The following is a 14,316-nucleotide window of genomic DNA, read 5'->3' as shown; positions in this document are numbered from 1 at the left end:
GCTGGCCTAATCATCTGTGCATATCTGACTATAAAACTTAACCGAGCGTCGGCCGGGCCAGCTGCTTTTATCCAAGGAGATGGATTTATTCCCTCTCCGGACTGACTGAGGCCTCAACCCGCCCGACCTCCAGAGTCCCTCCCAGGAAGTGCGGAATGCAGGACAGTTTTATTAAATCTTTAGGATTTCATGGAACGTTTGTTAAGGTTTCATAGGATTTCCGTTGAAGTGAACTACAAGGGTCCAACAGTTGATCCTAGAGGCACCTCGTTTCTCATCAAGCTTGAAGAATACAGCGAAAAAGTCCTTGATTTCTATACTTCTTGTAGTGTCACATGCCAGGAGGACACAAGAGTATTTAAATAATGATAATCCTACAGTCAGATTGACCAAAGACTTTCTAAATCTCCTCATAAAAAGGACATTAAATAAGTGTAGCATGGTTTTTCCATTGAAAATAAAATAATAATAAAAGTAAAATTGGACTGAAACGATTGTCCAGATATCCTGACAGTTTAGAAACAATAATTCACATGGTGAGCCCAAACTTCCAACTTAAAAAAAAGTGGAAGTGCTGAGCAGCGTTACCAGAACATCCCGGCGTCGTTGACCCCATTGTGACCTTGAATGTTTTGTCCTCTCAACAAGTGACTAGTGTGGTGACCTGACCTCCAGACACAAATCTCTATTTTCTTTATGTTACTTGATGTTCCTTGTATTGATAAATTATTGAAACTAATACAAGAATATATAGCGTTGAGAATACGTAACGAACAGGAAGTAGTTTCCTTCAACAGATAAATACTTACAAAGACGAACATTCCCAGAGGTTGGTACACATTAAGTCAGTTTTTGATTCTACTACGAAGTTAGAACGCCAGAATAAATACAGTATGTTAAAAACTGTCAACTATCAACGACTACTAAGAAACTAAACGATCCTCAAATATGATGATGGCTCACTCTGACGATTTTAACGCTATAATTTCTAGCAGTTTACGCGATGAAAGTAACATATTTATTTCAAACGTATTCATTACTTTTTATCCAACTTATTAACATGATGAAAAAACAACTCAAAGACATGAGAGTGAACCGTTTGTTCAAATTTTGGTTACGACACAACCTCCAGTGTGAAAGACTAGTTGATATGTGACATAATGGATGATATTTATGTTACGGTAAAAAGTGAGCAAGATAAACGCAGTAGAAATGTGACAAAAGAAAAGAAAAAAATCCAAAATTTTTACTTGTCTACTAAGGTTTGGAATTGTTTTCGGAGTAACATGTTCTTTTTTATAGACAAAAATGTTTGTTCATTTTAATGTAGCAACTGGTGCTCAGTTGTCATCGTCTTAATTTTTGCTCCAAAGTCAAAAAACAAATACTCTGCAGTGAGAATTCTGACCCGCTTTAGTAGAAGAACTCACATTTCTCAGATCCTTAAAACTCTTCACTGACTTCCAGTTTCTTTCAGGATCAACTTTAAAATTCTGGTTCTTACTTTCAGATCTATTCATGGTCAGACTCCTCCTTACATCACTGATCTGATCCAGCCTTACACCCCAGCTCGGGCTCTGAGGTCTGTGGATCAGAATCTACTGATGGTTCCTTAACACGGTTCAGGACCAGAGGAGAGAAATCCTTCCAGACTGTTGCTCCTAAGCTTTGGAACGATCTTCCTCTCCCTCTGTGTTTGAAGGATCTACTGACTCCTCCTTTTTATTTGTGCAGGCTTACTCTTAATTTTCTTGGGGCTGTATGTTAAATATCTATTAATTTTAATTGTGTAATGTCTGGTTGTTTAAGCGCTTTGTGACCCTGGTCTTTGGAAGTGGCTTTACAAATCAAAATGAGTTACTTACTTACTTGCCTTAACTATTTTAACAGCTTAAAGTGTTGTGAACACAAATGGTTGCTGTCCTTTAAAATGAAAGATATCTGATAAAGAATTAGCACGACTCTGTATTGTTATGATTACGATGTGACGTCTTTTGGAAAGGAAGACTCGTCTGGCATGTCTGTAACGGGGTTGCTAATGCAGTGCTCATCTGGAGACAACATTTACGCTGGCGGTGTTGAGCTTCATCTGTGGCCACTTTTATGAGCAGCTCCAAACTATTTCTCATCACTTGAGTACAATTATTGAAACAACAAAAGAAACCATTCTTGTTCCCCATTTCTTTGTAGCTTCATCAATCATAACAGTACTCACGGTTGAGGAAGCCCCCACAAGAATGCGCTCAAAAACAAGCTTGGCTCTGTAAATGTGAAACAACAAAAGAGGAAACTAACCCCAGCAATGATGGAAGCGAAACTCAAAGAATTGGCCTGAATGACATTCTCCAACAGGAAATGGACTTTGAATAATGCTTGTGCGTTTACTTGTTATTTATATCCAAAAGTAGTGAAATATTAAAGGAGAGAAAGTGAAAAAATAAGTTTATGTAACGAGAATGGATGAGATTTCTTGGTTTCCTGCCCGGAATTTAATTATCCAGACTGTTTATTAGTTTGACAGATATTCCATAATTTGATATTTTTCTCTTTCACTCGCTTCTCTTAGCAGCCTTAAGTTTCTCTGTTTCAGTCAGCGAACTGTGAGTGGTAGATTTATAAGGAGTCCTGAGGGCCGAGGTGGATTTCCCTGCATGTTGAGTTCAAATATCAACAGTCGTCCCGAATATCGGACTCCACCTTACAGAGCAATAACAGGGGAGGCAATATCGAATAAATCAACCTCTCACTCGCAGACACACGCCAACAAATCGCTCTTTATTTTACACGCAGCAGAATGTGATAGCCAACGACATTTTACTACCAACACGCCGCACGATAAATAATCGGAATATACTGGATCTCAACTTTAAGCCAAAAAATGCTGTAGTCAGCTTTAGAATTGTTAAAAACCATGACCAGAACCTCAAGATCAGTCCAAGGGGCCGTGACGGACTTCAGTAAAATACTTATGATTGATTATTTAGAATACTATGGGATGCAAAAAAGAATGATTTAACATTGCGCTAAGGTAAAATACACAATGCTAATAAGTGGTGTCAACAATAATCCATTATGGGATGCATTGCAATGCAGGGTTTGCATGACAATCGATGCCATGCATACTGCCTGTAGCTAAATGCTAAGTGGCAGCACTAACAACAACACTGAAGAATCCATATGGCTGAACCAAAGTTGGGGCTCTGAGGCGAAGAGTAGTCCGGAGGTGGAGACTCTCGGTGAGTCACAAATCGTGCACTTCGGCACTTACACTTAATATTTTGAGTACACTAGTGCGTCTACATTGAGTAATGTAAACTAGATCGGTGCACTCAAACGGCCAAAAAATTGAGTGTGGATCGATGGACGTCACTGACAACGCGTCTTCGGAGCAGATATCGGCGTAAATGTCTTGAGAAAACACTAATTTTACTACAAAACAACACAACAACTATGATGGCACAATGGAACACAACCTAATAACTTTTTTCGATTGGTGAAAATAGCTGTCAAGTGTTGGGGATAACAACTTCCGGTTGCAATCAGCGTTAAAAAGTAGTTAAGATAAGCTGTCGAGTCATTTCCGATGTGGTATAGCGGTAGCGTTTTATTTGAGACAGTACTACTCTCTCGAAATTTGTGCACTGTGCAAGTAATGTGCGCGATTTGAGATGCAGCCTTCAATCAGGCTGTTCGGCTGTAACGTTTATGGCCGCTTGAAAGCCAAGAGGAGGCAAATCAAATTGTCTTTCAATGAACACTGCTTATGTTGATATCCCCAAAGTAGAAGGAATAAAGGTAATTTCAACAAATTCATCAGAACATCAAGACGTTGGTCTCATATTCAAATTTGACTTTCAGGGTACTATAACTAAACCCTTAGCTAACTTAGATTTAGGTACATATTGCTTCAGTTTGTGTCTGCCTTAGCCACACCAATAACTTTTGCCAAATAGTTCAAATGGTTATTTTTTATGGTTCTCGTAGAAAAAATGATTTGTTGTAAGCACCTCAAAAGTTGTTCACATCTACTTTAAATTCATCAAAATTCTCAGAAACAAAATCTATCTTATAACTACCACGTTGCCATTTTTGATTTCCTATTTTTGGCTTTCCCTCTGCTTCTGGAAAAACTGGTTCGAGTCCTGTTCTGTTGTAAAGAGTGTATTCTTGTGTAGCTACTGTGGAAGTTGTGTGGGAGATATTTCAGTCAAAAGGAATGACAATCCCACGAGGCATTATAACAGTAACCCTGGGTCTGATTCCCCTCATCTCTACTGTACCAGTGTTGGAACAAGGAGAACAGAATGGATTTTGGAGTGGAATGAAGTTTGTTTTTGGTCCTTACGCTTGTGCACACTTAACTCACTTGATCACGTTTGTCTTGTTAACTTCAACATATCCCGAGTTAAGAAAGTCCTGGTTGTCTTTGCTTATAAAAAGGTTATTCTTTAAGATAATCCTATGGTCTGATGTGAAAATGTTTCTGGCTCCTAAAACTGGTTGACAATCATAAATGTTAAACATGCCCAATAATTCGTTTGTGGGGTAAACCAAAGTGTCCGACTTCATTGTGAGGTGGAATGGAATGCAACCAACCACGAAGCAAAAGCTGACTGAGAAACAAGGGAGCAGGTTAGCCAACCATTACACATTAAATCAGCTGTTACTGTCCCTAATAATTATTTGTTTCTCTCTGGAATACCCCTGAATAAAAGGGTGAGTTTTGTATCCCAATTTTTGCAATGTTTTATCTTTGTTTAATCACATTATCAGGTGAGATTTCTGAATTGGAGGATTATCTTCTAGACCGATTGGGGGACAGTATCCTGATGTGTTGGGATTATCTGGCTGGATGCCTCAGATAGCCTGGTTTAGGGTTCGTAAAGAGCCAGAAGGCTGGGGTGACCCAATAAAACTTTACTGTGGTCTTTCGACATTCATCCAAATACAATACTAACCCTTTCATAATCTGTAAAAAAAAAAAAGTATATTTGTATTATATTAAAAGGGTTAGGGAAATGTTTATTTTGCGCCATCCTTTCAATGTAACTCCACAAGCCTTCGCAATCTCTCAATTTAATTGGTAAAGCATCACTTCTACCACCAGGTATACATAGAGGCCCCTAACCTTTCATCCATCGGTTCCTTCGCCTCCCTTCACCCGCTCTCCTGACACCCATCTGACCTCGCTACATCCACAATGTCATCATTACACGCTGGAGTTCACGACCTGCCATCTCCCTACACCTCTGCCTGTACCAGCGCTAACGCTGAGCCTTTCCTTCCCTTAAAAAGTCATCATCCTCGTAACGTCTCCCTGGACGCCGGCCCCGAGCATGAAGATATAAAGCCAACCTGACTGACTGCAGGAAACAGTCGCAGGAAATGGAGATGCACTGCACCGTGTCGATTGCCACTTCAGGTTATTTATTTGGACAGTTTTTCCCTTTTTTTTTTTTCTGCACGGGAATTCCCTTTCCTCTTTCGCTCTTGGAATCCCCGAGTCGGCGGGTGAACATGCGTGCAGTGTCGTGTTGCTCGTTGAGGGAATCAAGAGGATTCAGTTTCACATCACCCTTTATTTTTTTTTCTCCTTTAAACAAAAACTCATGAGGGGAATCCAATTAGTTAATCTCACTCTTGGCACACTTTCACTTGTTAGTACCACGGACACACCATTCCTTCACTGATCTTCTCATAACAAGCTGTCGCGGGAGGGAAGGCCAGAGCCGCTCTCAGTGAGGCTATTGATTAAGAGACTTAAACAGACAGAGAGACATCTGGATTCCATTACAGCCGCTGATGGGAAGCAGGACTCCTCGGCAGCCGGCGCTGAGGCCACACGATGCACAGACACATGTTACACAGCCTGTAATTAATGCCCGTGAGGGAAGATCTTAGCCGTGAGGGCTGATGCCGTGTGCGATTCCAAGCATAAATAGCAAAGTTTCCGTTCGACCGAAAGCCCTCGATTGTCAGTTAAACCTTGAGTCGTGGTTTCAGTGAATTTAGTCACCAGTGGCGCTGAAGGAGGTCAGTAGTGTGACCCTGTGCATTCCATTTCAGCTACTCCATGTACATTTGAGAGAGAAAATAAAGAGTATGTTTCGGGGTCTGATGTGGTACTTGTAGGAATTTGGAAATGGACAAACACCTGTCGTCTTTATCGGTTAGATATTAGGACCCACCCACACGAAGATATTAAAGAAATGCTTCCAACTAAGAGTAAAAAACTATCCCTTGGAAATGTTGTAGCCCCGCCTCTCTGTTCTTTTTACCAACAAGGACGGCAGTGACTACAGGAACAGTGCTGAGTCGGCAACCCAAGTGCTGAGTCAGCGCATTTGTTTAAAAGTTAAAAACACCAAGAGGGCTAATGCAAAATGATATATATTAGATTTTCCTATGGTAAGCTCTCAATTTGGTGGGCTAGTGCTCGCCGGCTACACGTTAGTGTCCCTCGCCTTTAAATGCTTTGTTCATTTGTTGACAACTTTAATACAATAAGAGTTTAATGCCCTAGTCAGTCCACACTAACGTCTACAATAATATTTTAATTTTGCTTGCCATGTTAACAAAGTTGTTCCTTGCATGCAACTCTCAGACTCTTGAGCATTTTGCCAATGCAAAAAATGATATTGTGGGTAGAAAACTCACAAAACTGACCGAAAATAGAACCGGTCCAGGCGGCACGTTCCCCCACCAGGCGGCGGCATTTGGGGGCCTTTATTGTGGGTAGAAAACTCACAAAAGTGACCTAAATAGAATTTCAATATTTTCTGGATGCACTTTTATTACAATTATATTACACAAAAAATCATACCAAAGATATATGTAGCCTTTAAAATCAATCAATATATACAAATGTTGTAAGTAAGTAATTTTTATTTGTATAGCGCTTTTCCAGACCAGGGTCACAAAGCGCTTAAACAATCAAAACAATATTCAATAAAGTATATACTCCCTGCACTTTTATACCAACATTCTTCTATTGGATTAAGATGCTACGAATTAAAACTAACAGAATTTAAATGTATTATTTTTCAACTTTTGGAATAGGAATATCAAACAATGTCTTAATAAATTAATAATTTTAAAAATATAACATTTTTATTATTGAATTGTAAATTATACTTTCGATATACAAACTATTGTATTACATTTTTCTATGAAAAAACAAAACAAATTCATTAGTTTACAAAAAAAAACAAAGTTTCAACCATTCACTATGCTGATGGTACTGACCAATATTTTCGGTGGATGTGTGGCAGTATTGTTTGGAAACCGCAGCAGAGAAAATATACAGCAGAATACTGGTTGTCTGTATAAGTTTTGTCTTTGTGTGGACGAGGCCTCGCCAGGGTCACGACAAAAGCAGTTTCATCTACACTTCTCGAAGCCTGGTAGGAAGGAAATGTATTTGAGATTCGGGGGTTTTAGATGTTTATAGGAAGCCAAACATTGGGGGGGTGGGAGAGTGAAATCACTCCGAATGGGCTGTACCTGACATTTCAATAGTACAATCTCGACTTGATAAGGCTGTTTGCTAATAAATCGTGATGGACAGTAGTATGATTTTGGAGTACATTGCTCCCTCGTTTATTTGAAAAGGGATTACGTTGCATGAACTGATATGGCGAGAAAACACTGTAGAAACAATCTAACCAGGCATCACCGAGTGTATTAATGATCTCTGAGACAGAAGAGTGCGTGAAGAAGGCTGGTACGAGCGGAGACACCATCTTCTTATCTCACACTGTCACATTGCTTCTGTGGTTCAGAGGAGGGACAGTGCCAGACGGCTGGTGAGGTACTTTCATCGTCAACTTCACCACAATCATCCAGTTTTATTAACTTTCCCACGGTAGGGATGCCCTCACGTCTAGCGAGTCGAGCGGAAGTTGCTCTGAGAACGTCTACTTCTGACATAACGCTGAATAAACAGGGTAATTAAGAGGAAACCAATGCGTCTCAATTCTTAGTATGCGAAATTTAGTGCTCATGCACAATAAATTGGCGTACTAAAACGCCCACAAAACTAAGTATGGTTCGATGGACACAAACCACCCTAAACAGCCGCCCTCTTAGTGACGTTGTAAACGGAAGTTATGTCATATATATGCATATATATATATATATATATATATATGCATATACTTACAGGTGCATTTTCAGCCAGCAGTAGAAGGACGACATGTTTTCAGTGCTGATATCGCCGTAAATATCTCGCGAATGTTTCGTTTGTCATATTTTTTCTTTATTTCTTCTTCCAAACTTGCAAAAGCGTTCCAACAGCTGCTTGAAACATCGTTAAATAGTAGTAGAAGAAGAAGCTGTCGCGTCATTTCCTGTTAGTGCGTAGCGACAGTGTTTGATTTGAGACGCACTATCTTTTGAGAATTTGCGTACTAGTTAGTACGTACACTATCCTGATGCATACTAACTTCTAGTATACTAAGAGAAGTATGCGATTTGAGACACAGCACAATTATTTTTATTACACCAGATACAAGGTTTTAGATTGTTCTTTTGTTATGCTAGCATCTCAAGCTACAGAAACACGGGTCATACCTCCACCAACACCTTTAATTTCATATTAAAAAAATACAATTTCAATGACAGAAAAATGATGGTTCACCCCAAATTCAAATTTCACTCATTTTCTACTCGCCCTCAAGTCAATCTGTGTCTTTTTGCAGCTATAGGCGTAAATGTATGACAACGCCCGTTCTGCTTTATCCGCTTTGTCCAAAAAGATCAACTTAAAAACATCCAAACACCTCCATACTGCTCATCTCTAACGCCCCTCTTCTATTAAAGTCCCAATATGATAAATTGTTCGAAAACATTTTTTTCAAGTTTATATTTTAAGCTTGTTTTTAGCCAAAGCTAAAGGCTAACATGTTACAGGGACAGGAAACACCCTGAATAGATCCTGTGTGAGCTCAGTGTGTAGACAATAGACACTTGATTATTACATTGAAATAATCCCAACTCTTAGTCGACATGAGGGCGAGTGGAAAATGATCTAAGTTTGAATTTTGAGTAAACTATCACTTGAAACATTAGACCACCGAAGGCCTTTACAAAAGTGAATGTATTTTAGTGATTCAATTATATTTTCTGTCCATGTATTCCTCTTTTTTCATAAATTCTGAACGAAGAAGCAGCAGCGATTAGAAGAAACTCAAGTTGCTCCTTCAAAACTCTCCTAAATCCAGATGGAACTATACACCATAACACCAAAATAATTAAATCCCCTAAAGAAATCCATGTATATGATGCTTACATCGTGAATTATTTTAAGACCAGAATCAAAAACACAACCTCCTGGGCAGAAGTAAGAATCATTCAACCTTGTGCTCAAGAAAGAGACCATCACATGTCAAGTGTCAATCATTTCTCACCCCTTGAACTTTTTTTTTTTTTTTTCAGAACCTGGTCTTCCTCAGACATTGATGTGTATGTGGTCCCTGAGCTGTTAGAGAGGAAAACGTGGTGTCTCTGCTATATCAATTATCACTGTGGTACGATGGAGATTATTGACTTAACTGGCCTAAACATCACCGCTGAATGATTTACGGCCTCCTCTTTCGACGTGTTTAACCACCTCAAGTAGTCTGAGAAATAGCTCAGGGCTGATGCGGGACAAGTGCGGCCCACCCCGTCGGTCCGGTCGTCGCCCTCCAGACAACGGTACGAGCTGTCGGGACTGGCTTGTTAGAAGGGGGTCGTTGATGAGGTGGGTCGGGTCGTGGTGGCGAGAGCAACACTAACATCACTAAATCACCTGGAAAGCTAAACGAATCCGACAGCAAACACACACAGACAGACGCGAAGGAGGGCCGGAGATAAGTGCGTCTGCGCTGGACCAACGTGTGAAAGCTGTGAGCGAGATGTTCTTGTTCAATATCTCGATTCTACAGCAGTTATTAGCTTGAATTGTGGTCCAAGTTTGAGTCAACTCAGGCTTTGAATTAATAATAATGATAATAAATTCTAATTTGATTATTTGCTTTTAATTATATCTTGATATTTACTTTATTTATATATATATATATATATATATATATATATATATATATATATATATATATATATATATATATATATATATATATATACAATATGATATGATATATACAATATGAGTTGCATTTCTGTTTTGTCATTACTTTGAATTGGGTTCACCTGTGTAACAAGACACACCTGAGGTTGATCCTCCAATGGGCACTTTTCACTGACAGCATTTTATATCAAAGTTACATTTAATTGGTTTTTAACCAATAAAAATGATCTACTTTTGAAAATAATTAAACACAAGTTCATAACGGTTAAATGTGTTTTTATTTTGTCAAGTACAAACTGGATGGTCAACACTTTGTAACTACGTTCATCCGAAAATATTAATACCTTTGTTGTTTAAGGCTTAGGGACAGAATCTGGCCATGAACTGGTTTCTCTCAATGATGATGATGATTGTTTCCACTCTGAGTCTCTCTTGGATGACTGAGCATCGACCTCTACTCTTAAAGATTATTGGCTCATATTTAAAGACTAGTGTTTAACATTTTAAATCCCCAGACTAGTCTCAGACTAAAGATTTTGCGAAGACTGAATCTTGTTTCAAGACTACAACTTGATTATTTTAGCCTTAAAATAACAATATAATTTTATGTAATATACTTTTTAATATACCAAGTAATTATATATATATATATATGAATTCTGCCCCTGCTGTTGTGTGTGGAACATTGCAGCCTGCTACATCAGCTCGACGGATAGCGAACAGGGTTTCAAAAACTAAACCAACAAACAGATATGTGTCATTTCATATTTACATTAATAAACACAAATTGTATCATCTCCAATGAAAAGGTCCGCTAGCTCATTGCTAACTTCAATGGCAGATTGCATTGCGACGCTAACATTTGGCAATCTTGCAACTCAAATTTTCTATAAACTTTTACTGAAAATAACTAAAAACTTCTTAAAACAGCAAGCTTTTTGAAAGTTTAAAAACTCACAGACAAACGCTTTCTGGCCGCAAAAGAAACTTCAAAAGTTCTCTTTCACCTGATGCTCGATCTTCATTTTCCTCAGTGCTTATCTATTGGTTGTTGATCGTGCCACGTCACGTTACGAAGTCCAAAACTGAGGAAAGACTGGCGGGAGTGTGCCGAAACTTCCGCAAGACTGCTATAGATTTACTAAAGATGTCGTTTTTTAGTCGTGCTAAGAAAGTTCCCACTATAAAGAGATTGTTGACAAATATCAAAAGTTCCCAAAATGTTTTCAGAAAGAAAGAGGGTATTTTATTTTAACATCATGCATGTAAGTAAGTAAGTAAGTAAGTAAGTAATATTTATTTATATAGCGCTTTACATTTATATATTCTTTTACAATAGTTTTAAGTTTCAGACAGTTTGTCCTCTTCAGCGCCTGAGCTAAACTCCTCAACTCGACGTGGACGTATAGAGTTTCCTCTCTTGTCTGTATCAGTTTCTGTCATAAATATATCACTTCACGGACGTCTCGTGACTGGGCTCACACTAAACCGCGGGGCCATAATTTACTAATGCACTCCCGGGCCGCTCCCTGGTTCTGTCTGGGGGTCGTGACAGATGCCGACAGCTCCAGGCGATGGACCGCCGCTGATAGGGAGTGACCGCAGAGGAGCCTGATTAAAAGTAGAGGAGCACAGCGGTGGGTGATAACCCCGATCTCGGGGCGATGAATCCACTCTGGACAGGCTGCTGTCTCATTAGGGTCTAACCCGGGCCTGGCACCGCGTATCCAAATAAACGTTTAAACAATCCTGCTTTTATCAGCGGGATTATGCTTGTTTTTCTTTCCACGACTGTGTGGCCTCGTGAGAGCCTCTTCCCCCCCTTTTTGTCTGGTCTCTGTAAGCTGGAGGTGTGATTCACCAGCATGTTTACACGAGTCCCAGTCTATCTGCCACAGTGAATGATCCCTACCCTTGACAGCGACGTGCCTGATGAGTCTGTGGAGTAATCTCAACTCTTATCTATTCCTATCGGATCTTTTCTCCTGCCATTTTCAAAACACAAGACCCACTGAACACTGATTTAGATGCAGTGCGTATGCCAGGCCTGTAGGTGGCGATGTGGTGCTCTCTCAATTCACAAAGATCGTTAAACCGTTTTTTTTTTTTTTGTTGGAAATGTACAGATATACAATATATATTCTAATCCTTAAAATATAGGTTAAGTGTTACATGGTCAGCAATCTTATCTCAGAATGCTGAGCTAGCATACTGGGTGTATCCTGTCTGTATAGCATGTTAGCATTGACCATGTAGCATGGTAGCTTATGCTACAATCAAACTTAAAATATAGACTCGCTTAACTAATGTCGAGGCTTCAATACAAGATTGACGTTACAGACGAGCAGTATGGAGGTATTTGAAGTGTTAATAGATGAAGACGAAGACAACTTAGCTCCAGACGCTACATTAAAATGAACAAACATTTTGAAATTTGAATTTTAGGTTCTATCAATTTAGATAATTTAACCATCATTTAAAATACATCAGTTTATTTATTTTTAGTTGTTGAAATGTTCTTGTCAGATTTAACAACTTTATGGTCTAAATTTCCCTGCTTTGACTGCTTGATTTGGTTTTCACCAGTGAAACACACCTGAGGTTGATCTTATCACAACCTCCACTTTGAGCCTGTTTACATTTTCATTTATACAAACATGTTTGTAGATAAGAATGAGACGCGTCATAATGGTTATATGTTCATTCAGTCAATCCTCCATCTTCAATGGGATTTATAAATAAACTATTGAAGTATTAAGACTCACTTTATCTAACAGTGGTTGTTAGTAAACCCCCTCATGCATAAATATCCAATATTATCTTTTTTATTTTATTGTATTGTGTATTGTAAGGATGAACTCCTTTTGATTCATGAAGCCTTTATTTATTTCAAAACATTCAATGTTTCACTTCTTAATTGTGTCCTCCATTTGATTTGATACTATAATAAATGTCATTTAATTAAATAAGGATAAAAGTATTAAGGTTCTTATCGTCCTAATGCATGCTTAAGACCTTGGCTCCTACAAGAGTTTCAGCCATGATCTGCTGTGCCTGATGCTGTCAAAGAAACCGTGTTTTTCTAATAGCTAGAACATGTAAATTATAGGGCGAACATAAAACCCGAGGGAAGGCAAAAATCAGAATTTTAATATCAGAATTAACATTTATTTTTATTTACAAATAACATTATTGACGTAATGAAATAACTGGAATTCGGTTACATTTTTATTATTTGTGTCTTATTCTGTACTTTCCAGACGTGCGTAAATTGTCCAAGTTCTTCCTAAAAAAAACTAAATAAATGTAGATTTACAATTGCAATGATATCAAACTAGTCATTCATAATGCTTAACCCTATCTCAGGGTCAAATGTGTTTGTGGTATCCCTTTTGTTCACGTTGACCTGGAAACACCACAAGGGTTAAGAAAATAGTTTTGATCGCTTCAATTTTGGATAAATGGATGAATGGATGGATCTTCGTCGATCCTTTGCGGGATTAGGAATTATTAGAGGGCTTATGAAATGATCCTAATGCATAAACTAATGTTGTTGGAGGGTGTTGGGTCAGATATGAGAGCAGACCTCCTAACCCTTGCTGACCCAAACACACACAACATACTCGCCGCTCATAAATCCAGCCATAAAGTATAATCCTCGTACGATGATCCGCGTCCATCTCGGTGATGAAAACAAGGGAGCTGTGAGCGAGCTGGTTTACATTCTCGCCGCTCGTCTTGATAACGGGCCAGAGGGAACATGAGCCTCTTTAAAACGTGTGCATTAGTGTAATTTATTGGGCTTCCCTCTCTGGCTTCTCTGCTTCTTCTGTCTCCCCGAAAAACACCAGGCAAGCCAAGACGCTGGACCGGCCGAGAGCAGAAGAATCACTCGGAGTTGATCATCTCATAAAACAATGCTGCCTAATAAGCACAAAATGTTCCGTCAGCCTCCTCCCGGCGATCGGGATGAGGAGAGCGTGATTTACGCCGGCGAGGGAGCGGTGCAGAGATTTCATAACTCTCGTCTGGAACTCGTCCATGCCTTTGCGATTTTTTTTTTTTTTTACCCATAATATGTCCGAGAGGAATGACCCTGGGAATGAATGAGGCTCTGGCCGCCAGTTCCAGCAGAGCGAGGTCAAGTAAATCATGCTTTAGGGCTGCACTCCTCCCCACTCTTGCTGCCTCGCTCCACATCCTGTGATAACGGAGAAGACGTGGGGCCTGAGAAACACCACCTCATC

Source organism: Callionymus lyra, chromosome 13, assembly GCF_982586985.1.
Source record: "Callionymus lyra chromosome 13, fCalLyr1.hap1.1, whole genome shotgun sequence".
NCBI classification, from domain to species: Eukaryota; Metazoa; Chordata; class Actinopteri; order Syngnathiformes; family Callionymidae; genus Callionymus; species Callionymus lyra.
Note: the sequence above shows the minus strand (reverse complement) of the source record.